Raw genomic sequence first — 27,370 nt, 5'->3', positions numbered from 1 at the left:
CCTTTGTAGTTGCTGGCTTTCAGATTGGGTCTCAAATCTTTCAGATTGACTTCCCGTTTGTTGATGATGAGGTTATTTCTGTTTCTTGGTTTTCCTTCTGACAGTCTGGCCCCTCTGCTGTAGGTCTGCTGAGGTTCACTCCAGGCCCTGCTTGCCTGGGGTTCACCTGCAGCAGCTGCTGAACAGCAAGGGTTGTTACCAGTTTTCTTCTTCTGCTATCTTTGTCACAGAAGGATACCCGCCTAGGGTCAATCTGATCTCTCTTTTATGAGGTGTCTTTTTGGATATATAGGGGTCAGGGAGCTGCTTGAGGAGATGGTCTCTTCTTTATAGGAGCTCAAATGGTGAGCTGCGAGCTCTGTTGTTCATTCAGAGCTGCTGGGCAGGTACTTTTAGGTCTGCTGCAGCAGAACTCATAAACTGCTTTTTGTTCCCAGGTGCTCTGTCCCAGGGATTTGGGGCTTTATTTATGAGTTTCCATTATGCTGCCGCCTTCTTTTTTTTTTTTTTTTTTCCTTCAGACCTGCCCAGCCCAGCAAGGAGGCAGCCTAGTCACTGTCGGCCTATAGCAGCTTTGCTGGGCTGCTGTGGGCTCCGCCCCGCTGACGAGTGAACTTCCCTGCAGTCCTGTTTATATGGGTGTAGTTAGAACTGCTTTGGCGATGGTGGCCCGCCTCTGTTGGGGCGGAGTCTCTGCTGTGGCGTGTTGCCTTGGCAACGGCGGGCTGCCTCAGCAATGGCGGGTTGCCTTGGCAACGGCGGGCTGCCTCGGTAATGGCGGACGCCCCTCCCCCACAGAGCTGGAACGTCCTGGGTTCAGCTGTGCTTGCTGTGAAACTCTCAATCCAGAGTTTCTGGTTGCTGTTCTTTTGTGGGGGTGGGGCCAGCCGAGCCTGATCGCCAGCTCCCTGCCTCAGAGCCTTTTTTAAGTTGGTGTTCCAGTCGCCTCTTGAAGAGGCGCCGGGGTCTGTTTGTTTTCCCCTGCGGCCACTCACTGCGCTGGCTTAAACAGCGGCACTGAGGTTTGTGGCGCTTTTTTTTCTTTTTTTTGCCCTGGAATCTACTGTCCTGGTTCTCTGCTCAGTCCCCTTTTTGAGCCGGCGTACGGGCAACTTCCCGTGGCTCCAATCGCCAGCCTAAAGGGCCCCCGGACCGGTGTATTGTGTACGGAGAACCGCGGCTCCGGGGCGCCGACAAAGCAGCCGCGCGGGGCAAAGCAGCGGCGCTGGCCGGCACAGCCGCGCTGGCGGAAACAGCCGCGCTGGCGACCGTGGAGCACCTCTGCCCGGGAGTTTCCTAGTCTGTGGGCAATAAAAACGCGGCGTCCACTCTCCCTCTGCGCTTTCACTGGGAGCTGCAATCCTGAGCTGTTCCTAAACGGCCATCTTGGATCCGAGACCTTAACAGGTATTTCTTAGGCAACTATTATATGCAATGTACAGAGGTTCAGCAGTTTCTTCCCTGCCCTCAAGGAGAGGTGAAATGAGCTTTAAAGTGCCAATTACAAAATTAGTAATTTAATTACAATTCTTATAATGCTTATAATGATACAAAAGTGAAAACTCAAATACATTATATGAAGAGCGTTGTTAAAGCAAACTAAATATGGCCTAGAGAATATTTCTTAAACTTTAATATTTCTCTTAGTTCATGTGGATCACCAAGGGACTTTGCTAAAAGGCAGATTCTGATTGAGTAGATAAGACCTGAGATGCTGTATTTCTACCACACTTTCAGTGGAGGCCAAAGCTGCCAATCCAAGGATCACACTTTGAGTAGCAGGCCCCAGAGGATGCATTTTGCAAAGAAGTTATTACCATGAAGACTAATGGTCATAGGAACTCAGGATGGCTCTCTCTGGTACCTATTGTGGGCTCTACCTGTAGGTCTGATTTTACTCTCTCCCCCAACAGTTTCTGGAAAATAAAATTTGTAAAGTGAAGCTAATATACTCAGCACCCTCTCTACCTCTGAGCAAATTCATGAGAAAGTAACTTAATGCCTGTGCCGTATTGTCCAATCTGGTTTGCTATAAGCTTATTACTTAGTAGTGTCTTTTGACAAGAACAGAAAAGTGCTGCATAATGACCCAGTGTCCACACAAGTGTTTGGAGTCAGAGGGTGTTGTAATTACATGCCATGGCATCCTTCCTTACCCACTGTTTTTGTTTTTTTAGTTGTTCCTCTTCAAATATAAGGTTTACAGACATACTGCATTCCCTCCATGCCCTCATCCTAAACTAAGCTGTCCTTTTTAATGAGTTGGTGGCAACCCTGTAGCTTGGCAAATAGAGCCCATAAATGTCAGGGTGCTTTCCTGGGGCTGATATGGTTTTCACTCCTGAATTGTATCTGACAGCTCATGTGGGGCTAAAAGTCCAGAGCATTTTTAGCTTCAGTTAAGCAACACCAAAATCCTCCAGGTTGAAGCTAAAGCCCCCTTTACTGCGTTGGAGTGCTAGCTGAGGGCACAGTGTATCCTCAGAACCCAAGGCGCCGGCACAGATGGGGCTGCTCTGGGTTGATTCTTCTATATTTAACACGGCCGTAATTACCCACAGGTCTTTGAGTGAGGAAGGCTGATGAGCAGTTCAAGTTCCCTGCATAGAAATAGCCTCAGAATAGTTCCAGTGTTGTTTCTAATTGCAATGGATGAGCAGACTGTCTCATTAATCCTTCCCTATCAGCGTGCAAACTGGCTGCCCCAGAATAGCCCTGATCTCAGCCAGCCCACTCAGGCTTAGGGACTGGTGGTTTTGTATGTATTTGGAAAAGGAAGCAACTTCTCCCTGGGGATGGGGGAGCCAGTGTGAGTGTGTGTATGGGTGGAGGGCAAGGGGAGCAGTCAATGGATTCTGGAATCTTAGATAAACATAGGAATGAGATATGGAATAGCTGACAATACCACCTTGGATCTGGGAAGAATTGGTTCAGAAAAGTTAGGAAATAGCTGAAACATGTCCTTCCAATGTCTTCAGCCTATTCTTGTGCCTTTTTACCTTTCTGTTGGAATATTTTATTACTCTGTTTAATTCTTGTTGTTTACTTTTTTTTCTTTTCTTTTTTTTTTTTTTTTTTTTGTCATTACTCAGTGTAGGATCTGATTTCAGTTATTTACACCTTAGCGTGAATATGCCACTGGTAGGTTTTTATATGTTTCTAGCTTTACAATTTACAAAGGTCATTTTCCTTTGCATGCTCATTCTTTCAGAACCTCACAGCAACCTTGTAAAGTTATCAATGGCAGCCATAACTCTCATTATGCAAGAGAGGAAAGTGAGACTCAACAAATAAGTTTATGAGCACCTCAACATCATGCATTTAACAAATGATATATCTTAGACAAGAAACCAAATCTTTTCTCTGATAGTTCTGAGATAGTTGGCTCCATGTTAGAGGAACATAATATCTCAATTATGGTCAGGATGATACCATGGAAAGAAAAGATTCTTTAGAATCAGATAGATTGGGATTTCAATCTCTGACTTTGGGTAAGTTTCTTAAACATTTCTGAGCCTCAGTTATGAGAATTGTTGGAAATAGATGCTTGGTGCTGCAAAGAAAAATTGGCACTGAGACAAAGGATTTTTCAGCAATACTGTTTTTACTTCCAGGACTGCAGGAAGGGTACTCTCACTAGCCATCTTGCCATGGAAGTACAGTGAACAAAGGAAAACAGACATGTTTATTTCTTACACATTTAGGGTTGTCCTTACTGCTGTGTCTGATCTCCGTTGGCTGGAGCCAGACCTCACGATCTAAACTAAAACCTGATTGGCTGACAACTTAAAACTTTTTTAAACAGGTAAAAGCAATGGGGAGCTGAGACATGTCTGTGAGCACATCCAGCACAGATATCTTGGTTAAAGTATAAGGACACAGAATGTACTATGTGCCTGTAAGTATGGCATGTCTAACAGTTACATAGGATGGGGCTTAACAAAGTTATTAGCACACTTATTCTTTAACAAGAAAGGAAACTTTAAAAAGCAACTTTTCTACTTCCCACAGGATTAAATGAAGTGATGTATATAGTGAACTGCTAGTGATTAAAGCAAACTAAGACATATGGCAACCAATTACAATGTGTAATACTGGATTAGATGCTTTATTAGGAAACAGAGCAATAAAAAACATTTTGGGAGACAATTGGCAAAATTTGTATATGGGCCTTGGATAAGATAACACTTTTATAATAATGTTAAATTTTTTAAAACACTGATAATTGCACTGTGACTATGGGTCGATGTTCCAAGGAAATACACATGGAAATATTTAAGAATAAAGAGGTGTGATTTATATAACTACTCCCAGAAGGATGGTTACCAGAGGCTAGGAAGGGTAATCGTGGGCGGGAGTAGGAGAGAGTTAATGGGTACAGTAAATAGAATAATTAAGACCTAGTATTTGCTAGCACAACAAAGTGACTATAGTAAAAAATAACTTAATCTTTCATTTTAAAAATAACTAAAATATTATAATTAGATTGTTTGAAACATAAAGGATAAATGCTTGAGGTGATGGATACAGTATTTACCCTGATGGGATTATTACACATTGCATCCTTGTATCAAATTATCTCAAGTAACTCATAAATATAGACACCTATTACATTCCCACAAGAATTAAAAAGTAAAAAATTAAAGTGGTACCTGGCAAATTAAAATTAATATGTGTATATTTATATTATGTACATATAAAATTACTTTCCAATGATTCAGAAAATAGTATGTAGATAATTTAAGGCAATAACATAATAAATATGGACAAAATTTTAATACATAATGAGTCTGAGTAAAGAATATAATGTAAGTACTTGTGATTTTTCTGTACATTTGAAACTATATCATAATAAAGTTATAAAAGTAAAAAATAAAGGGGTCTCCTGTAAGGCAGAAGCCTGCATGCTTTCTGATAATTCAAAGCAGTGTTGGGGTTGGAGAGGGTGGGGCCCTGCCTTGGTGGTTGTTTACCTCCACCCTCTTGGCATACCCTAGTTGACAGCCTTCACGGGCCTTCTCCCTCTGGGCTCAGGAAACATGCTCACTCGGCATGCTGCTTCACTCTGAACCAGAGCTGGGAAGTCCCATCCTTCCAGTCCATTCCCCTGAGGCTTAGTTAAAACCCCAAATCTAATAAGTGGCATGTTCAGGGAAACAAAGCACTTAGAAAAACAATGTTACCTCATGACACTTGTTCAGTGCTGATTGCTGATGGGTGAGCATTCCTGGGAAAGGCTGGGAACAACTTCAAACTCAGCTGGGTACACAGGTGCACATACCAGACTCCAGGTCTGGACTTGACAAGTTCCCAAAGGAATGGTCATTACTGGAACCCTGGTCTGCTACATGATTACCCTTCCTGCTCTCCGGCTTCATCTCTTGTTCTCACCCTGAAATAGTTAATATTGAGTGTCAACTTGATTGGATTGAAGGATGCAAAGTATCGTTCCTGCATGTGTCTGTGAGGGTGTTACCAAAGGAGATTAACATTTGAGTCAGTGGACCCACCCTCAATCTGGGTGGGCACCATCTAATCAGCTGCCAGCGCGGCCAGAATAAAAGCAAACAAGCAGCTAGAAGAAAGCAGGCAGGAGAAGGTGGAAGGAGCCGACTTGCTGAGTCTTCCAGCCTTCATATTTCTCCTGTGTGAAATGCTTCCTGTCCTTGAACATCAAACTCCAAGTTCTTCAGCTTTTGGACTTCAGCTTTTACACCAGTGGTTTGCCAGGGGCTCTCTGGCCTGTGGCCACAGGCTGAAGGCTGCACTGTTGCCTTTCCTACTTTTGATATTTTGAGACTCGGACTGGCTTTCTTGCTCCTCAGCTTGCAGGCAGCCAATTGTGGCACTTCGCCTTATAATCCTGTGTGTCAGTTATCCTTAATAAACCCCTGTACCATCCATATCCTTCAGTGCTTACCTTATACTGGCATGGAGTTCCTCACATTTAACCAAACCGCTTCCTCCAATTGAAACCCTCTTCTTCATTCTCTCCCTGCCTTTTAGGCTTCAACTTAGGTGTCTCTTTCTCCAGAAAGTCTTCCCTGGTCTTCTGAAATCTGTATTACAGCCTCTCTAACATGCCCTGTGTACCCTAGTCTTATTTTAATCACCTTATTACTCTGCTTTCTAATAGCCTCTTTACTTCTCTGTAGCCTCCAACAGATACAAGATTTGTGAGGCTTGTTCATGTTTTCCCTAGTGCCTGGCACATTTCCATACATATAGTAGATTGTCCATAAATATATGGTAACCTAGTCCATAAAGACTAGGTTACCATAACCATGAAGATAAAGGTCTCTTTCTGTCATTGTTTGTTAATCCTCCTCAGAAGGACCCATCGCTGCTAATGCAGAATGTATTACATATTTGGGAGTGATTCATCCAAAAGATGCATTGACAGAATCCTAAAAAAATCAAGACTGAGAGGGGGCTGATTCCAAGCCTGCTTATCTCCAAATAGTGATCTGTGTAAAGCCAGAATTCACTGGAAGGATTTTTAATAACGTATATTACAAAGTCCCACCTCTAGAAGTACTGATTTCATTATTTTGGATGGGGCCCAATACCCCGCATGTAGAAGGGTCCATAGGTAATTCTGTGGCACAGCCAGGGTTAGAAAATCACTGGAGAGCCTTCCATTTCATCCAAGAGAAGCTGGAGGTGTAGTGATACGCTCAAGACCAGCCAGCTTGAAGTGCTGAGTGAGGGGTGGGATTCAGGATTCTAATCCCCACCAAAGGGCTTTGCATTGCCTCATTTCCTCTACTGGGAACTCCCCCCTCAGATGCAGTGGGTTATGTTTTCAGGTTCTCATCTGGCCACACAGGTGCATGCTTGGATATAGGTGACTTTTTTTCCTTACTGAAATAGTTGCATTTCATTGCTGAGTCAAAGAATGTCTCAGGGTAATTCTAAAGGCAATGCACTTTAGAATAAAATGCACTGTGTAAAGGGAGACTTATTAATATAAACCCTGGCTTTTGAGTTGTTGAAAATATCCTGCTGATTTTTGGAGAAATATGTATGAAGTAGGAAATGTGTTTGTATTCTTAATAACCACTGGCTATTTGGAAATAGCCATATTGCTTAAAAAATAGCCCAATCAAAAATCTGCTTTATTGTTACTACATCTGCTAGAAGGTCACTAACACATCAGAGAATGTTCACACTGGAAGGGGCCTTAAAATACCGTCTAGTCAGAGCCTTTCAAACTTTAAATTACAGATGAGGAAACTGACTTCCCAAAGAGAGAAGTGACTCACTCAACGTATATAGCCAAGACTAAGCCTATTAATTCCCAAGCTTGCATTCACCAATAATAAATACTTGCTGCATCTATTGTCTTTTACACAAGGAACTAAAAATATTTAAAACTTTAAATTACTTAAATGTTAGAAACCCTTAGAAGTCCAGGAAAGAGCTGTGGGTTATCTGCTTGATATTCTAGATGCCCATGGACTGAAGGACTAAAACTATTCTCCTGCCTGACTTTAGAGCTCTACACTGAGAGTTGCAACAAATGTTCAATACTATGGTCTCAGCATTCTCATTTCCCCCAGTCATTTATTTCTCTAACTATCGAACTAACTTTTTTCAGGATCCTACTATGGGCTGGGTATTGCTTGAGACTTTGGGAGAAAAACAGCAGTGGTGCTCATTTTGCTGCTGAGTAAATTGTGTAGTTTCTTCAGAGAGGCAGCTACAAGGTCCATCAATGAAACGTGTAAATATATATTTTTAGGGCTATGCTCTCAAATGCCCTGTGACTCCTGACCATGGATCTTGGAAGCCCCACAGTAATGAGAAAACAGAAGACACTGTTTGATAATGAAGTCTGTCGAATACTTCATAGTAAACCTCTTTGGAAATGAGGTCCAAGATAGACTATTTCTCTACCACCAACACCACTAAACATGCTATCTAATGCATAATTTTTTAGCTTATGAAGGTACATTTTAAAATTTTTTCATAATTTTTCATTTATTAGCGTATCAGACAAAGGCAAAGCTGAGAAAAATACTAGAAATAAATCCTAATAATTCATGCACTCATCTATTTGTAATAAATTTGAGGATAACATTAAAGGCCATAAATTTTTTTCTCCCACCACAGATAACTATTATTTTATGTATTGATTTTATTTGTTGTTTTCTCAGATTTAATAAGGTATAATTGACAAATAAAAATCTTACCTACTTATAGTATACATTATGTTTTGGTCTGAATACAAATTTTTATAATGTATATAATTTGATCTTGAGTTCAAGCAATTGATCTAATTTATTTATTTTCTCAGGAAGAGGCAAAGAAGTTAGAATTTTTATGATAAATTTCCAGCAGACATACCAGCATTTCTTGACGAACATGACTGTGCTTAGAGGTTTAAAGAATATTCTGGCTCCCTTTCAAGTTGGTAGACTAGGGAAATTCTGGGAGTGGCCTCATTAACTCCCTATTCTCTACTCCAAACACATAAAAATACAATATAATGGATTTAAATTATTTTAAAAAATACATTGCCAATTTTGAAAGCAAGAGGTGAATTCTTCAGATATCAATGATAAAGAGAATTGAGAAATAATTGAGTAGGATTAGAAGCCACATGGCCCAGATTACACAACCAGATGAAAGGTTCACGTTTTGAATACCAAAGAAGGAACAGGAGCCCAGCAGCAAGCTTTGTATCTAGGAGATGAAAATGGACACTTGTAAAAAAGCCTGCTTCCTGATAAAACTCTAGCCCCTGTGCAAGGATACAAAGCAGAATCAGGGTCGTCTTATAAATATGATGAAAACATACTCACCATTACCAATAAGACCCTCTAGCCTACATTACACTTTGCTGCAAAAGTAAGACTCTTGGATAGTTACCTCCCACATCCATGGATTTTTGCACCCATGAATTCAACAAACTAGAGATCAAAAATATTTTTTAAAAATTGCATCTCTATTAAACATTTACAGAGTTTTTTCCCTGCTATGATTTCCTAAACAATAAAGTATAGCAAGTGTTTACATAGCATTTACATTGTATTAGATATTGTAAGTAACCTAGAGGTGATTTAAAGTGTAGAAGAAGATGTACATAGGTTATATGCAAATAATATGCCATTTTGTGTCAGGGCCTTGAGCATCTGTGCATTTTGGTATCTGCTGGAAGTCCTTAAACAAATCTCCCATGAATACTAAAAGATGAGTATATTATCTATACAATAAGAAAATTCAGAGGCAAGACTCTAACATATAGCTAGTCTAGAACAATTGATATCAAAAGGGTCTCAAGAGAAACAACCGTGGGTTTAGGGATACATTCCTAACAATAGGAAACTGTGGGAACTATTCAGAAAACATGTCTGATAAATATTTAGTTCTTCTCAACCTAAAAAAGACTTTAAAATTAACATATTAAAGATGTTCAAATCATAAGGGAAAATAATCCAGAACATAATAATAAAAAATATGAAGAACAGATACATTTGAAAAGAAAAAAAATAGAAATTCTTTAGAATAAAAAAGTCTTTAAAATATAAATAAAATTGGTACTTTCAACAGTAGACTATATTTACCAGAAGAAAGATTAAAACACTGGCAGATAATTTTGAGGAAACCACTCACACTATACTAGATGATAATAAATAAATGACTCATTTGGAGGAAAATCTGAAAGATATAGAAGACAGTAGAGGCTCAAACAAATGTCTAGTAGAAATTCCAGAAAAGGAGATTAGAAACAATGGGGACAGACAATGTTCACAAAGTTGGTAGCTGAGAGTTCAGGAATTGAAAGCAGACATTGGATGCAGATTGAAAAGAGAGCAATGAGTACCAAGCAGGATACATAAAAACAAACAGATTCTTATACACATCACAGACAAACCACTAAACATCAGGAAAATTAGAAAATTTTAAAAGTTACTTGGAAGACTAGTAAGTTGAACTAATGTCCATACTGAAAATAATTAGCACATGTGGACAAAATATAAACAACAAATATTTGAAAACACCAGATTACTACCATAATTCAGAATTAATTATGAAGACAAAATTCAGAAATAGGAAACTCAGAGTGATAAGCTTGGCATTTTGGGATGCTTTTCCTCTAATATATCATCTAATTGTGGAAGAGTCCATTGAGAAGCTGTAAAGGTGGGCAAAGCTTCTGGAAGTCTGAAAGGACTAGGGAAAACACTGCCTTTCAGGACCTCTCAAGGAGAGAAGGATATTGATAAATCGTCCAGGCTTTTGGTTAGTGTCCCAAGACTCCAACCTTGGACTCAAGTTGTATAATGAATGTACAAACCCTCATGGAGATTAAAACTCAGTTTCAGAATCTCAATTACTTATTTGGGTTAAGGTGAGTCTGGGATTCAGCATGTTCCTAGCACCAGCTCAGCTGAGAGATATATCATCCAGAGCTTCAAATTATCTCTACGTGTGTGTGTGTGTGTGTGTGTGTGTGCACTTATGAGAAAAAGAGAGAGACAATGTGTGCATGCCTGTGTGAGTATGTGACCATGTATAATAACCATGTATAAATTAGGACACAAGACAACAGCATGACAGAAAATAGGAAGAATGACAGAAAATAGGAAGAGATGACAGGTGGTCTAGAGAATAGACTTTCAGACATGGACTTTATATCTTCAATTAATGAATAAGACATGATAATCTGAGAATTTCAGAAGAGAACAAGAAACTTTAAAAAACGACCAAGGGGAAAATTCTAACACTGGTAAAATATAATAATTGAAATTAAGGACTCAATGGATGGATTCAACTAGATTAGACTAGACATAGCTGAAGACAGAATTAGAGAGCTTGAAGATGAATCACAAGAAAATTTCCAGAATAAAGGATTAAAAACCAAAAAGATGAAAAATACTTATGGATAACATGAACTACATATGAGGAAATACATTTGATTCAGTAAATGGATTTATTTATGTGTGATTAGAATTCAAGGAGAAGAGAAGTAGAACAGGATAGAAGCAATATTTGCCTTGATATTTTTCTAAAGATGATGTAAATCTCAAACTATAGATTTACAAAGCACTATGAACTCAAAGAAGAATACTTAAAAAGAAAGTCACATCTAAACATAATATATTTAAGCAAAGATAAAGAGAAAATTTTGACAATTGCTAGAGGCAAAAAAAGACAATTACATTCAAAAGACTAGCAATAAGACTGACGGCTGATTTTTTAACAGAAATATTGAAAAACAGAAGCCCAAATAAGACTGACAGCTAATTTTTTAACAGAAAGAATAAAACTGGAAGACCAATGGCTTCAAAAAGTTGACAGAAAATCACCACCAATATACAATTCTACACAAAGTGAAAATAACTTTCAATAATGAAGGTGAAATAAAGCCATTTTGAATCTAACCAAAACTGTTAGAATTAATCATCAAACTGTTCCTAAAGGAAATCTAAAAGTTGTTTTTCAAGCAGATGAAAAATTATCTCAGATGAAATCTTGAAAAAGTAGGAAAAAAAGTACAAAAGAAAAATATACATATATGGGTAAATCTAAACAAACATTAACTATATGCATAAATAATATATGAGCTTACACAAATGTATCATGCAACATTAGCATATATGTTCAGAGATGCATAAAGTTAAAATGTTCTCAGTTTCAACATTATATTGAATTAAGTGAAAGTACTAATTTAAATGAAATTTAATGTGTACATGCTATAATTTTAAGTAAAAATACATCTAATATGTAAATGGGGGAAGAGTCTAATTTTTTTTAAATGATTGAAAAAAGAAAAGGAAAGTAAGCAAAAAGAAAAAACACATTGGATATATAGAAAACAGATTGCAACGTACTAGATTTAAAGTCAAATATATTATACTATATGCAAAATGTAAATGGACTAAGTATTCCAAACAAAAGTTGACAGTGTAGATAGAAGAAAGAAAATCCAAATTTGTGTTGCTTATAAGTCACACTGAAGTGAAAGAATTTAGAAAGCTTGAAAGCAAAAGTGTGAGCAAAGATACAAACACTAACCAAAGGAAGGCTGGTGAAGCCATATTAACATTGACAAGTAGATTTAAAGGCTAAATGCATTAATAAAGACAAATGAAATATGACTATAGCTGCAAAAGGAAGAAATATTTTAGTGGCCTTTTTAGGAGAGTGTAAACATTTTTCTTAGATACTATACTCAACTTACATAAGTGATAATTTCTTAAAGGTAAGCAGAAAACTAGATTCTGAAACTGTATTATGAAGCTTTCATAATAAGTGACATTAAAATCCATTAGTCTATCCATTAGTTTGTCCATTTAATCATGCATGATTTTATAAGATCATGAGTGGACTATTTGGAAACTATTGGTTCACTGAATGTATTAGTTTTCTATTGCTGCTGCTACAAATTTCCACTAACTTAGTGGTTTAAAACAACATCCATTTTTCCCAGATTCCATGTGTCAAATGTCTGGACACATCATAAATCAATTAGGTTCTCTGCTTAGGCATCAAAAGGCAAAAATCAATGTGTCAAGAGTGCTGTATTTCTTATTGGAGGCTCTGGGGAAGAATCTATTCTCAAGTTCATTCAGGATGTTGGCAGAATTGATTTCCTTCCCATGCTTTTCATGTGGCACCGTCCCTTCAAGCCAGCTAAAGCAAGCTGAGGCCTGCTCATGCTTTGCATTTCTCTGACTTTCTCTTCTATTGCCTCGCTCTCCTGTTAAGTATTTTTGCAGTTTGAACTCACCCAGATAATGCAGGGTAATCTCTGTATCTTAAAATCAACTGATTAGTAACCTTAATTATATCTGCAAACTCTTTTGTTATGTAAAATATCAAAACCTTGGCATCAGGAGCCGAAAGTCAAAAGTCATGGGGTCAAAATTCTACATGCTACATTGCCTTATGCAGCCCTTGCAAATGTTGACATATTTCATTATACAATATTACAAATTACATTCATTAACGTCATAGCTGATCTCGTCAGAAATAGCTTTTTGGGAATATGTCAAACTAAATGTCACTATAAAAAGCTATATACCAAAAATAAGATTTTTTTCTTTCAAAATACTGATTTACTTTGGTAGCAAATGGTTTTTCTTTGAAGACTATGAAGATAGACAAGACCCATTAAGGTGAAGTGGACTAGTTCAAATATTCAACAGTTTACGTTTTAAAAAAATCTTTTAAGAGCTGAGCGTCTGTATCCACTGATAGCAATGAAATACCTAGCTTATGATGACTTGAAACAAAACAAATGCCCATAAGGAAAAAAGCTGTATTTTAATTTGATTTAAATTTACTTTCAGTTAATAGTTCATTAACATTTTCCTCCCAATACAATACTCCCTCTCTCTATAAGGCTGTTCCTGGGAGCCAGACAAGTGTAGGTAATAAGGGAGTTAAGAAAGTAACTGTTTGCATTTTCAAATACACAATAACTTTTTGCTTCCCTCTTAATGTGCTAATAGTTATGTCTAAAAAAATATGTGATTCTTAAAAAGGTACCATTTCTGATTTCTTTATTATCTGTAGCCTTTGGAAATGAATCACATGAAACTACAAAATTAGCAAATGTCTTGAAATCTGTACATAAAACATAAATTACCTCTAATTTCAAACTCTCATTTATTAGTGTACCACTCAATCTTTTAAAAAAAATGAAAAAGAAAAAAAAAGTGGCTCCAAAGATAGTTTTATACCATTCTTTAAAAAAGGAAACTGTTCCTTTTAACTTTACACCCACCCCACATCCCAATTTCAGAACATAATTTAATTGTCTTGGTCATGGACATTTCCAAGATGAGATATTATATTTCGCTCCCATAGCTTCTGATTATCAGAAAACCCATGCTTTCCTTTATTGAAAGAGTTTGGACCAGCTGATGTTGGTGTGTCCCTTCCAATATTCTTCGTCCTCATCTTTGCTTCTGGAGGCATTTCTTCTGGTTCACTATCTTCATCTTCGTTAAAAGCTGCTGCTACTGAAAGTGTTTTAGGAGCAAGAGTTGGAACAGTTTCTTTAGGCTTACTTCATCCATGTTTGATGGATATGGCTGATGCTTTCTTTGTCGTCTACCTATGGCAAATCCAAACTTGGAGATCTTTGTAGGCTTTGTTGGGAGGTCGGCAGCTTCTTCTTCAGTTGATCACTTCTCAGCACTGTGACTAGAACTTTCCCCTCCATTACTCCGGCGGCTCCAGCTTGCTGCACTTTTTGGGCTTCTCCTGTCCCGACTTCCCCAATTTTTTTTTTAATTCTAATTTTCACTTGAAATCTCAAATTTTACCACTGACAATAAGTGTTCTCAGTTGCATTATTGTACTGACAGAATCATTTTATTTCTGAGAAAATGTTGGACAAATACTAAAGCCTGACTAGCCACAGCTTGTCTGACAATCAATCATTCAAGTAAATATAATGATCCATGAAATGAGTGGCTAGTTCAGCTGGCAACACAAATCATCTCCAAGTGCTTTTCCTTGAAGCAATCAGAATATTTTGATGTGTAGCAAAATTGCTTTATGTGTACTTCACAGTTTGTCACATAGATGTTAAAGATATATACTCAAAGGTTGAGATTTGATAACATTAATAGTTTTTGCTGATTCATCAAGGTTATTATTAGGTGAAGTGTGTACTTTTTTTTCTTATCTGAGAAGGTACAGGAAGAAGAAAACAATAACTACTACGGGTTGGGTATCCCAAATTAAAGAATCCAAAATACAAAATACTCCAAAATCTGAAACTTTTTGAGCCCCAACATCACCCTCAAAGAAAGTACTCATTGGAGTATTTTGTATTTTTAGATTAGGATGCTGAACTAATATAATGCAAACAGCACAAAATCCAAAACAAAGTTGAAATCTGAAACTTTTGGTTCTAAGTATTTTGAATAAGGGATATTTATCCTGTGATACAGTTTGATATTAGTGCCTTAATTTGTGCTAAATCGCAAACAATTTTACCTGCCATTGATTTTGTGCTATCAGTGCAAATGCCAATACAGTGAACAAAGCAAATAATGTCTTGGCGTTACTATAAAAATAGTTTGTACATAATGGACTCTTTTAAATGGTCTCAGAGACCCCTGGATTCCTTGGGCCACTTTGAGAGCTGCTTGTCGATGGCAACATTACTCAAAGGATTAAGAGATACATTTGAACATAATTACAGGGAGCTACCCTCAAAAAAACTAGTTTCAAAGCAAAAATTTCCAAACTTATTTCCAAAACAAGAGGTATAGTCAGCTAATACACAGACTCTGAGGCCTTCACGTATTGTTCTGGATGACATGAAGAATCCTATAAATTTTTCACTGATGTCCTGGAGAAAAGCCACAGTATCCACTAAAGTTCTTTTAGAAATACCCTCAGAGATGTAACATTGGTATTAATGAATTATGATTAGACTCAGGATACTATTCATTTTATATTGCTGTAAACAAGGAGAACAGCCACCTTCCGCAACACAAAGAAATTGAATAATATTTAGAATCTGTCTGTATGTTTATGTATGTGAAGGAGTTAAGCATATTTATAGGATAGGTGGGAAGGAGAAATTATCATATCCTTATGGGACCAAAGGCAAAGAATTGTGACACAAGCTGATCATATCCATTAACCATGCCCTGTAAGCGTAGAGAAAGCTGTCTAGAAAAAGAAGAGCTGGCATCTCCTCTGTTATTGGGTCACCTCCTGACATTAGTATGATCTGGAGAAGATAAAATTCCTTTGGAATGAACCACACTCAACTTATCAAACAACTTATAAATATGCCACCATCCATCCATCATATAAACTATATCAAAGGACTTTAGGCCTCAGACATTGACCAATGGAAGGAGGAAGAGCAAAATAAATGAATATTTGAATGGAGGGCTATGTTCTGTGAGAGGACTGGCCTCTCCCACTGAGTGAAACTGACCCCAGTCATCCCTTCCCATAATAAAAGGCAAAGTGCAGGGCCTATCCCCGAAAACACTTCTGGAAAATACCCTGGGAAACCCAGTTGCCTGAATAGAGCTGTGCTGTTGGTGTAAGTAGAAGAGAAGGCTGTTTGCTGATGATGCTTAGTTTAAAAGTTCAAGATTGAGGCTTACTCTGACCTGCCTGGCTCTCCCTTCTTATCACCTGTTACCCTTTTCCTATCTGCTGATGCATTTGGTCTGAGCTCTCAGAGAGGGTGGCTGGGCTTCCCAACAAGCCCTGGAAGACATTGTTTATCATGCAATCTACCAGCATTTTCCTGGCTCTTTTTGGGCTAACCTAAAGTTTAGAGTGGGATAGAGAGGGCAGGTGAGATCAGAGCCTCTAACTCTGCCCAGTGACCTGGGAAACTGGATTTTGTGCAGGGGATGACTTAAAGAGCCTCAGCCATGTTTCCTGGAGCAATTAGAGCCCACTGTCCTCAAATGGACTCTTACATTTATTGGCAAAATGTGGAGTTAATAAAGCCATCACAAAGAAATGTACTAAGTTGCCTGTGTCCCTGGAGGGATATATGGTTGAGTCATACGCAGCATCAAACTAGATCCTGAGTTTATTTTAAATTTTTTAGATGTCCTTACTCTGAAAAGAAAAGAGGTGGCAAATGTGATTTTACTTTTGTTTTTCAGAGTCTCCTATCAATCCTTCCTTCCACTTAAGTGTGCATCAGACATAAGCGATAACACCAAAAACGTCTTACCAAGAAAGTGGAAGGATGGTTATCAATTATTTTATCATTTTGAGTCCACACTTACCTATTTAACAACCCCTTAATATTATAGGATAGCAGTAACAAAGCATCTTTTTCTTGTGAGTAAACTCAGCCTTTTCTACACTCATGACAATAGACAGACTTCATTGTAATTAACCTTAAAATACCAGTGATCTCCTATTGGTGGGGCAGAAAGTGGGCTGCAGAATTGGGGTGGTAATTTAATAAATAGCATCTTCTGGCTGTTCCCAACAGGAAATCAGAAAATATGCTATAGACAACTGTTGGGATCCCAGACTAGGATATCACCATGCCAAGGTTTTAAATACCAAACTCCCTTCGCCAAAGACCTTGAGACATTTTAGGAGAGGGATGTCAAAAACTATTTCAACATTCCAAAATTAAACAGCCCCATTTTCTCTTCCCTTTTAACTGGTGTTTGTGTAGAGGGAATGAAATGTACTGGCTGGATGTAGACAGATTGAGAAATGGGAGACTTAGGAAGGAGACAGATAATCCAGTACTGTTGCCTTTTGGCCAGTGAGCATCCAAAGTGCTATAATTGATTGGCATTCACCTATTGCTTTATTGCCAGTGTATTCTCTTAGCTTGATCATGGAAAGAATGTACAGGAGGAAACCTAAGCGTAGGCCACACATGAACAGGCAGTAAGTGGTTACAGAGTAAATTATCAGGCTTTTATATTCCAAAGTGGCTGTGTGATAGAAGGATAGAGAAAGTTTCCAGGCTTTCATGTTTCTGCACAATAGGAGAAACCAGATTTTACCAATCTGAGAGTTTCTCATTTCATTATAGAGAAAGTGATAAAACATCTTTGCTGACACCAGGCCGTCAAAAGATGATTGTGGCAAACAGCTAAAAATCATAACATATTCCAACTCTCAACCATAAAGAAGAATGAAATAATGTCCTTTGCAGCAGTGTGGTTGGATCTGGAGGCCATTAGCCTAACTGAAATAACGCAGAAACAGAAAGTCAAATACCGCATGTTTTCACTTATAAGTGGGAGCTAAACGATGGGAACACACAGACATACAAAGTGGAATGATAGGCATTAAAGACTCCAAAAGTGAAAAGGTAGGTGGGAGAGGAGGGCTGAAAAATTACCTGTTGGGTACAGTGTTCAGTGGGGGATTGGGCAAGCTGAGCTGTTTAGAATGACATCTCTAGAAATTTGGAATTCGAAAAGAGAGAAGAGGTCGATTTCTTTCTGAGAAGCTGGATGTGTACTACATAAATTTGGGAGTTGTTGGTGTCTATGACATGTGGGAGGAATAAAAGATGTAACATATTCTGAAAGAACAGAACTGAGAGGTGTTGAGAGTTCTGCCTGGACTTCTCACAACTTTTCAGTTTCTTGTTGTCATCCCTTTCCTAAGGTCGTACCTATTTTTTCTTGGTTTCTCTGAGCTGTTATTAAATCCTTGCAATACTATTTTTCCCTTTTATTGCTTGAGCTTTGCTAGAGTGGTTCTTGTTATTTGTACCTCCAAGTGTCCTAACTTAGAAAGTGACTCAAAAATATTGTTTGTAATCTCAAGAATCTTAAAAGTTGGACATCTGAGAAATATATCCACCATCTTAACAGTGTTCCCTCATGTCTCTGTTGGGTCATGGCAGTGGTTGTCTTTGACTAAGTTTCTGTAGATGTTGCTGGTAATCATTACAAATAGTTGAGTCCTAATTTTAGAGTGTAGAGGTTGAAGAAAACTAATTACCATGATTCAACTTTAGGCTGAAAATTTATTCAAAGTTATTTTTATCATGAGACAGAAGGTTGATGCATAATTAAACATGTATTACAAAGTATGTTGAGAATGAGTCCTCAGACTCTTAAATAAACAAGATATGATTATATGTGCTGCTTTCTCATCTCAATTTACTCTGACAGCCATGCAGGGAAGTTGTTATGAGTAAGCATCAAATTTCCCAAATGGAGAGACTGAAGCCTAGAAAGAGGTTATGCTGGAATCTTTTAGGAGAAAAATATTATGAGCAACCCACTCTCTTGAGCAGCCTGTTCTTCTCCAAAGTTTTTATTACAAATATAGTATGTGCTCATTAAATATGATTTTGAAAAGAAAAAAAGTACCTCTTCTTTCCATTGTAAATATTTTGGTTTATTTCTTAACACATTTTTTTCTAGGCATTTTTAATGTAATTGTAGATGTATCGTATGTACAACTTTGTAATTACTCTTGTTGCTTAACATGATATTAAAAGTTTTTTCTTGAGTCATTACTTAGTAATACTGACCATTTTTAATAATCACTTATTATGCCATCCTGTGAATGTACATTCTGTTTACTAAAATATATTACTAGATATTAAGAATGCTTGTTCCCTTCACAACTGTGAATGAACATCCCCAGCAGTATCTTTCAAACACTGTATGCCTATCATTACCTCTAAGGCTGCTATTTCCTTCAGTTGCACAGCCTTGTCACTCTTTGGCGTTAACCCACATCTACTACTTCCTTCAAGTTACCCTGACTTCACGTAGCTTGATTAGTCTCCATGATTATATCAGTTTGATTTCTTTGAAATTGACTGGACTCCGTATCCCTCAGCTCACATATTGAAAGTGGCTGTTACGCTACCTGGCATTTGTCATTGTGTGGCTTTGCTTCCTTGTCATTTTACCACATTATCTCCACCTAAGGACTTACTATGTTGTTGATCCCATATTAAAGATTAGTCATTTCTTCTGGAAGAAAGGAGGGAAATGCATGGGACAGCAGGGAGAGAGTGAACTAGCACTGTGTTTTAAATCTTTGCTAAACTAAGTTATAGTTTTCTATTTCTTGAATGACTAACACCAATTGTATTTCAAATCATGTTACCAGCTATTACTATGCTTCTAGCATAGCATGATACCTTTACTTAGTAGGCTATACTAAATTTTTATAATTTACTGCATCACCAATATATACCTTTTATATATCTATTAATGACGTGACAAACTATGCAAGCTTACAAATATACTATCTTTGCGATGGGACGCATAGTGGGCATTTCAAGGCTCTATATCCAAGAACAAATAATTAAATACACATTTCTTGCCTCTAAGACTCTGAGACCATACATAAATTTAGGAAATAAGATTTCCGTTTGAGTGTTTTCTTCTTTTATTTGAGGCTTTATGCCTACTATAAAGTCATTTTGAAAAAGGCCACTAGACAGTTGGAAACATACCTCTAAAGTCTTGTGAAATTGGTTGAATTTTTAAGGAGAAGCTACTAGTCCAATTAGTAGAAACAGTGAGAGAGAAGATTGTTCTTTCATATTAAAGGATAATTCTGTTGACAATATTGCTGTAGGACTTCTGTTTTGAGTTTTTCTTTTTTAACAAAAATATTAAAACTTAGGGAAAGGAAAAGGGAAGCAGGGATTGAGGAAACGTCTAGTCCTCATGGTTTCTCTTTTGATGATACAAATTAATTTCTACCTTCTGAGCAAGCTTCCTGCCTCTGTGCCTTCTCATCCAAGCTCCATGGGCAACACACCCAGAAACTGAGTAGCCTTGGGCCAAGCTTGCTCTGAGATGCACAATCTACACAAGTTAATCAAACCCACGTTTAAACATTTACCTAAGAATTATTGCAATGCACAGTAATTAGGCTGAATGTTGAGCAATTTACATAAATAACTATAATTAGTACTATTTTTATACAGTCCAAAAGAATTTTACATATTTTCTTTATTGTGTTAGTCTCCAATATTCCCAATTAGTATTAATATTATAACTTTGCCTAAATCCCTGCATATTTTAGTTCTCATTTTATTCATATTCTCTCTCTGAATGCCTTCCACACTAGAGGATAAATTGTGTTATGTAAATACTTTAGTGTTCTGGTACTAACGTCCCAGTAAATACTCACAAAGGAAGAAAGTTAAAGCCCAGCCGAAAGAGGTTATGGAAGAGTAAGGAAGCTGGGGACAAGATAATCTACTTTTTCTGTTCTGATCGACTTGCAGTTGGGGGCATCAATTGATTTTGTTAGTCGAACCCATCCACCTTGAATACTAGCCTGGCTACTAACTAGCTGTGCTGATTGTGCTTCTCTCTCTGGTCCTGTTTCCTCACCTGTAAAATGGAGGTGATAGGACTCATTGCACAGAGTTGTTGTAACTAGTAAATGAGATAGTTTGGGAAAAGTATCAGGGTCTCAGTAAGTATTAGCTCCATTGGGATCCCCACACTTCAATTTTCATTATGTTTATTCAATTTAACAACATTTACTGAGTACCTGATATGTTCAAGGCATTAATACCACATACTAGAAATATAAAGAGATATAAGATGTGGTACCATCTTTCAAGCTGCTAATTGTGTATTGGAAAGCTTGGGTCATAACTGACTTAAAACAATGCTAAGAAGCTACATCTTCTGTTTGAAAAACAGCATCCGAGGACTATTATGATCTAAACGGCTGATATCACATGCAGGGCACTGCAGATGGCAAGAATTGAGGAGGCTCTACTTGATTGGAGCTTCTTATATATTATTTGTTTTTCTGCCTTAGCTATTACTGACACCAGATATGTTCAGGAATGAAGTTTGGAGTCAATTATGAATCATCTGTGACTCTCTCATCATCTCTCCTTGGTGTAACTCTATTTTCTTTGCTTAAGCTGATATTAAAAGGAAATGAATATTCTCTCTTTTATTCCCAGGGTAGGAATTAGAAATGGGATGAATTTCCACAATCTCGCCTTTCTCATGAAGCAGAACAAAAGACAATAGAATAGTTTAAAATTTCTCCAAGATGATCTCTTGCCGTCTCTCCAGCCTTGTGGATCTGGTTAAATTCCAGAAGCTATTTGTGTGGTCAATTTCCTCAGCATCAGGAATCCCAACTAGTCCAAAGGGACTCCCATATTTTTTTAACAGTTACATAGGGTCATCAATTATCTGAAATAAAGACAGAAAAATCAGAGAGACTGACAAACAGAAGCCATCAAAATAAAAAAGGGGAAACAGAGCAAAGAGGCTCAAACAGAGTTTTGGAACCAAAATTCCAGAGATCAAAGGGCCCCAGTGACAAGATAGTTCCCTACTTCCCATTCTCCCACTTCCCCTTTTATTTTTTAAAATAAAAAATATATCCACATATCACTTTGAACTAGCATGCAGGGTTTTTTTTTTTTTCATATCCGTATTTGCCAATGTAGTTGTCTATTTACTGGTACAATTGATGTTTCTGGGGCCATTTCAGGAGCAGGTGATTCTGCATTCTGTCTTCTGGAGCAGACTGACCTGGCTGATAGGCTCACGTGGTTACAGTTAATCACTGTTTCTCACATGCTAGCATGGTTCTTACCACACAGAATGTGCCAACAGGTGTGAGAAGCCAAGACAGAGCTTTTGTTCTCCCAGTAATTCCCCTTCCATATGACTAACATTTATCTATGTCAGATGAGAGTTTGGGCTTAGGAAGGGATGTGTAAATATTTTTCTGGATTTGAGTCAGAGATGAGAGTAAATTAACCAATAACTCTGGTAATTGACCTCGAAGCTGTCCCTATGTTTCCTCTTATAACCTATCACTGCCGCTATAATGTTGGGCCTACATATTAGTGAGAATAGTGAGACCCATTGGCCAAAGCATGTCCAGTGAGCAGAAGGACCTAGGACAGCCTCAACAATTGGCCAAGGATCTGTCTACCATCCACTCATTTTCAAACAGCATTTCTGGGTGAGACTTTAGTTCTGTATCATTATCATTAAAGCATATGGACCTTGACCTTTAATTTTGATTAAATATTGTAGTTGAAAACAAAATAACAACAACAAAATAAGGAAACCAAGCAAACAAAGAAAATTTCTTTTTCTCCAAGAGTGCAAAATGTGCAAACTATTTGAATGGGGATGGTAGTATGTTCTCAGAGCTTCCTGCAGATTGCTGATAGCCAGGACAAGTTGATTCTTCCTTCTCTGTATGTTCTTGACATGCAATTTTTACTGTTGGTGATCAAAAAACAGGCAGAAGCTTCTCCTCAAAATAAAATAGAAGCCCAACCCAAAACCTGCCAAATAATTTGATGATGTCAATGACATTTCTAACTCTTAAAGAAGTTCACTCCATTTGACCTAAAATTTTCATCTGTGTGTTTGTATCCCAAGAATATGATTTAATCACAGGTATAAAAACTTACAAGCGAGTCACATTCTTTATAGTAAATGAAGCTTGAAATGACTTAAATGTCAAGTGATAGGTGAATGTTTAAATAAACTGAAGGAGCTCTAATGAGTAGAATATTATTCAATTATTAAATGCCATGTTTTCGAAGAGTATTTAGCAACAGAGAAAATAGCTCACAATATAATGCTAAATTTAAAAAACTATTAACACAGTTTAAACATATTTCTTTTTCCTATCTTCTCTTTATCTTGTACAGTGTATATATCTCCCATTTTCCTCCTCAGAAACATGTCAAAATGTTTACAGTGTTTTCTTTTCATATTTTTAATTTCTACTTTAAAGCTTTTAACTATGAGCATGGATTAAGTTTGCAACCAGGAGAGACTTTAAAAGAGTCTTTTAAAATCTCCCTTTATTTACTTATTTATTTTTTCTGACAACACAGGTACCTGGCTTAGATACAGATCATCCACTCAGAACATCTTAGCAGCACTCGTTCCCCACCCCGCAATTCTTGTTGTGGGGGCAACATAGCGGGGGGCCAAATGTACCTACTTGTGCAGGGGTTGCTTCACAGGAGAGAAAACTAATATTACGATACCTGAAGCTTATATAAGATGGCTGGCACATGTGTCTTACCTGCCCGGAAGGGAGGGGAGATTGAGAGAGATCTTGCTACTCCAGAATGTAAACAGGTCCTCTTTGGGGAGAGGAAAGGAAGGTCTCTAGGTTTTTATCACTCTTACAGTGTAAGCAGATGGTTCTGATGGAGATGGAACTTCAAATCTCTCCAGAGCAATTTACTATTTCTAATTTATAAGGCATGCTTACCCTTCAATCCTTCCAACAAGGCTGTCAGTAATTTGTATGTCTGATAGTGCAGAGACATAATTCATGAAGCACTGTTTCCCAAATCTTCCACTTACAGCCTTTATGGAATAACTAATATTAGACTTGCTCTTTTGCTGTTAACAACTTAGAATATTGGACAAAGCACATGACCTATCATGTTCAGACCCTGAGCAACAGGAGGTACGGGACTATGACTCATAAGATAAGGAAAACTAACAAGGCAAGTCCCACAATTACCTGAGATTTTTGCACGGAAACCTTTTCTGAACTAGCATGCACAGTGGCGGAACAAGCAGAGCACAGCACTCTCACTGAGCGAGGAGACATAAAACCAAATTCAGGGAGGCCAAGGCAGTTCAAGTTGGAAGGGCTGGGTTGCAGAGAAGAGGGAATTTCCAAGAAAAATAGCTCCAAACATTTGCACAGCAATCCCCTTGAGTTTTTGCCTGAATAAGCGGAGCTTGCATCGGATAAAACTCTATGAGGCCAGGATAAGAAAAACTACTAAAGAGCTATAAGTTAAATAATTCACAGAGTTCATAAAGGGTTGGAGGTTATTCCATTTCCAAACAGCCAGAGTGAAGAGACACTTTATTGAATACCTGGAACATTTGTTAGAAACTCCATAATGGTTGACCTTGAGAGCAGGGCTTTAGCTAGCCATAGAATAAAGTCTCCTTTCTCCTGCCCTGATAGATCTTAAACACTAATATTGAAAGGACCAAAGTACTTGCTGCACAAAAATTATAGACTCTTTTAAGCAAAAGTAAATATAAACAAGTGATTTTTGACAGATGTACCAAAGTAATTTAACGGGGGAAATATAGTCTTTTCAACACATTGTGTGAGAACAGCCGGATATCCATATTGGGAGTGAGTGTGGGAAGGAACTTTAACCCTTACTGCAAATATATACCAAATTTAAGTCAAATCAAGTTATATACTTAAACATGAGATCTAAAACATAACATTTCTAGAAGAAAACAGGACAAAGTTGAAAAATTGAACTTCATAAAAACTTGTTCTTTGGAAAACAGGAAAATAAAAAGGCAAATGTCAAACTGGAAGCAAACGTCAATTTGTGAATATTCACCGTTCTATAATGAATATAGTGAAATATATCATAGTGAACAATATCTCATGAGAATAATAATATCTTATAGTGAAAAAATAAATATCTCATATCCAAAATATATAAATAACTCTTTCAATGCATCAATAAGATAAACAACCCAATATTTCCTCAGGAAGAGATGTGAATGCATATTTCAAAACAGATGTTGTACAAATGGGCAACATTAGCTGGGTGCAGTGGCTTACAGCTGGAATCCCAGCACTTTGGGAGGCTGAGGCAGGAGGATCACTTGATCCCAGGAGTTTGAGACCAGCATGAGCAACATAGGAGACCCCATCTCTACAAAAAACACAAAAAGTAGCCAAGAGTGGTGGTGTGCACCTGCAGTCCCAGCTAGTTGAGAGGCTGAGCTGGGAGAATCACATGAGTCTAGGGAGGTCGAGGCAGCAGTGAACCATGATTGCACCACTACACTCCATCCTGGGCCACAGAGTGAGACCTTGGTCTCAAAACAAACGAACAAATAAACAAACAAACACCACACAAATGAGCAGACTTTACTTGAAGAAATGTTTTATATTATTAGTTACTAAGGAAAGGCAAATTCAAATCACATTGAAATACCTCTGTAGATTCATTAAAATGACTAAAATTAAAAGGACTTACAGTCTCAAGTGTTGACACAGATTTGGAACTATTTAGATGTCTCATATGTTGCTGGTGAGAGTGTAAGATGGTGTAAATACTCTGGAAAAAGTTTGGCATTTTCTTATATGGTTAAATATATTTACCTTTTGACCTAGTAATTATATTCCTCAGCATTTATATAAGACAAATGAAAACAAATGTTCACATGAAGACTCGTATATGAACATTCCTAGCAGATTTATTCATGACAGCCCCAAGCTGCTGAAAAATAAAGTACTTATTAAATTATGAATGAATAAACTGGGGTATAGTCATACAATGTGGTACTACTCTGCATTGAAAAGTGAACGAACTATTAATGCTCACAAAAACATGGATGAATATCAAAAGCAATATACTGAGAAAAACAAGCCAAATTTTAAAAAGTATACACAGTATGGTGATTCCTTAAAGATCTAGAACTAGAAATACCATCTGACCCAGCAATCCCATTACTGGGTATATACCCAAAGGATTATAAACCATTCTACTATAAAGACACATGCATATGTATGTTTATTGCAGCACTGTTCACAATAGCAAAGACTTGGAAGCAACCCAAATGCCCATCAATGATAGACTGGATAAAGAAAATGTGGCACATATTTACCATGGAATACTATGCAGCCATAAAAAAGGATCAGTTCATGTCCTTTGCAAGGACATGGATGAAACTGGAAACCATCATTCTCAGCAAACTGACACAAGAACAGAAAACCAAACACCGCATGTTCTGACTCATAAGTGGGAGTTGAAGAATGAGAACACATGGACACAGGGAGGGGAACATCACACACCAGGGTCTGTGGGGATGGGGGCCTCAGAGAGGGATGGCATGAAGAGAAATACTTAATGTTGATGATGAGTTGATGGGTGCAGCAAATTACCATGGCACATGTATACCTATGTAACAAACCTGCATGTTCTTCACATTTGCACCAGAACTTAAAGTATATAAATAAAAGAGTATATACTGCATGATTCCATTTATCTGAAATTCTAAGAAAGGTACAATGAATCTATGTTGACAGAAAAAAAAAACAATTGCCTGGAGTTGGAATTTGGGGTGGGTGGTTTGACTATAAAGGGCCACAAGTGAACATTTTTGAGGTGATAGAAAGTTCTGAAAGGGGAAGGTGGGGTGGTTACACAGGTCTGAATATATGGTAAAAACTCATTCAACTGTATAATTGGATATAACTTATACTGCAATAAGTTTTGTTTAGAAATATTAATAAGAAATAAAGTCACATATCCTGCAGGTCAAATTGTCTTGAGAGGGCTATATGCTTATCTCATTTACCTCTCAGAGGGGGGACATTAAAGGACAAATTATTCTCATTCTTCAGTAAAGAAAACAACAAAATCAGACAACACAACATTTTCTAGTGTCTAATAATACAGGCAGCCATCAACTGCATCCATTTCTGCCTATTGTTTGATTTCCCACCATGATCAGCCTTTACTTAGGCAAGCTTCCCTAACATATCGAGCATCTACCTCTTAAAGAAAATTACGTCTTGAATTAGACAGATGACACATTAAGCTGTAAATGGAGACATTGCTAATGGTAAAACAAAATAAGGCTAAGAAGCTATTTGACCCTTTCATAGCACATTAATAACTATCTTGTTTCATCTATGGCCAGTTTTAAAATGAGATCTCAAAAATTTGCCTATTCTTGTCTCCTAACACTCATTTTTCTTTCCCCTGGGTCATGTTGTTTCCACTCATTCAGTTATTTATACATTTATCTATATGTGAGAGGAAGGTGAAGTAATGCATTTACAGTATTTCTTCCTGTTACATGGGGAATAAAAACCAAAAATACTTTCATACATTTAAAGCAGTTAGGGAATTATGGTTGAGGCAGTTGACTTTGTTTATGAATTATCA

Source organism: Sapajus apella, unplaced genomic scaffold (assembly GCF_009761245.1).
Source record: "Sapajus apella isolate SASKATOON/1434 unplaced genomic scaffold, GSC_monkey_1.0 scaffold22, whole genome shotgun sequence".
Classification (NCBI taxonomy): Eukaryota; Metazoa; Chordata; class Mammalia; order Primates; family Cebidae; genus Sapajus; species Sapajus apella.
The sequence above is the reverse complement of the archived record's forward strand: the minus strand, read 5'-3'. Positions refer to the sequence as shown.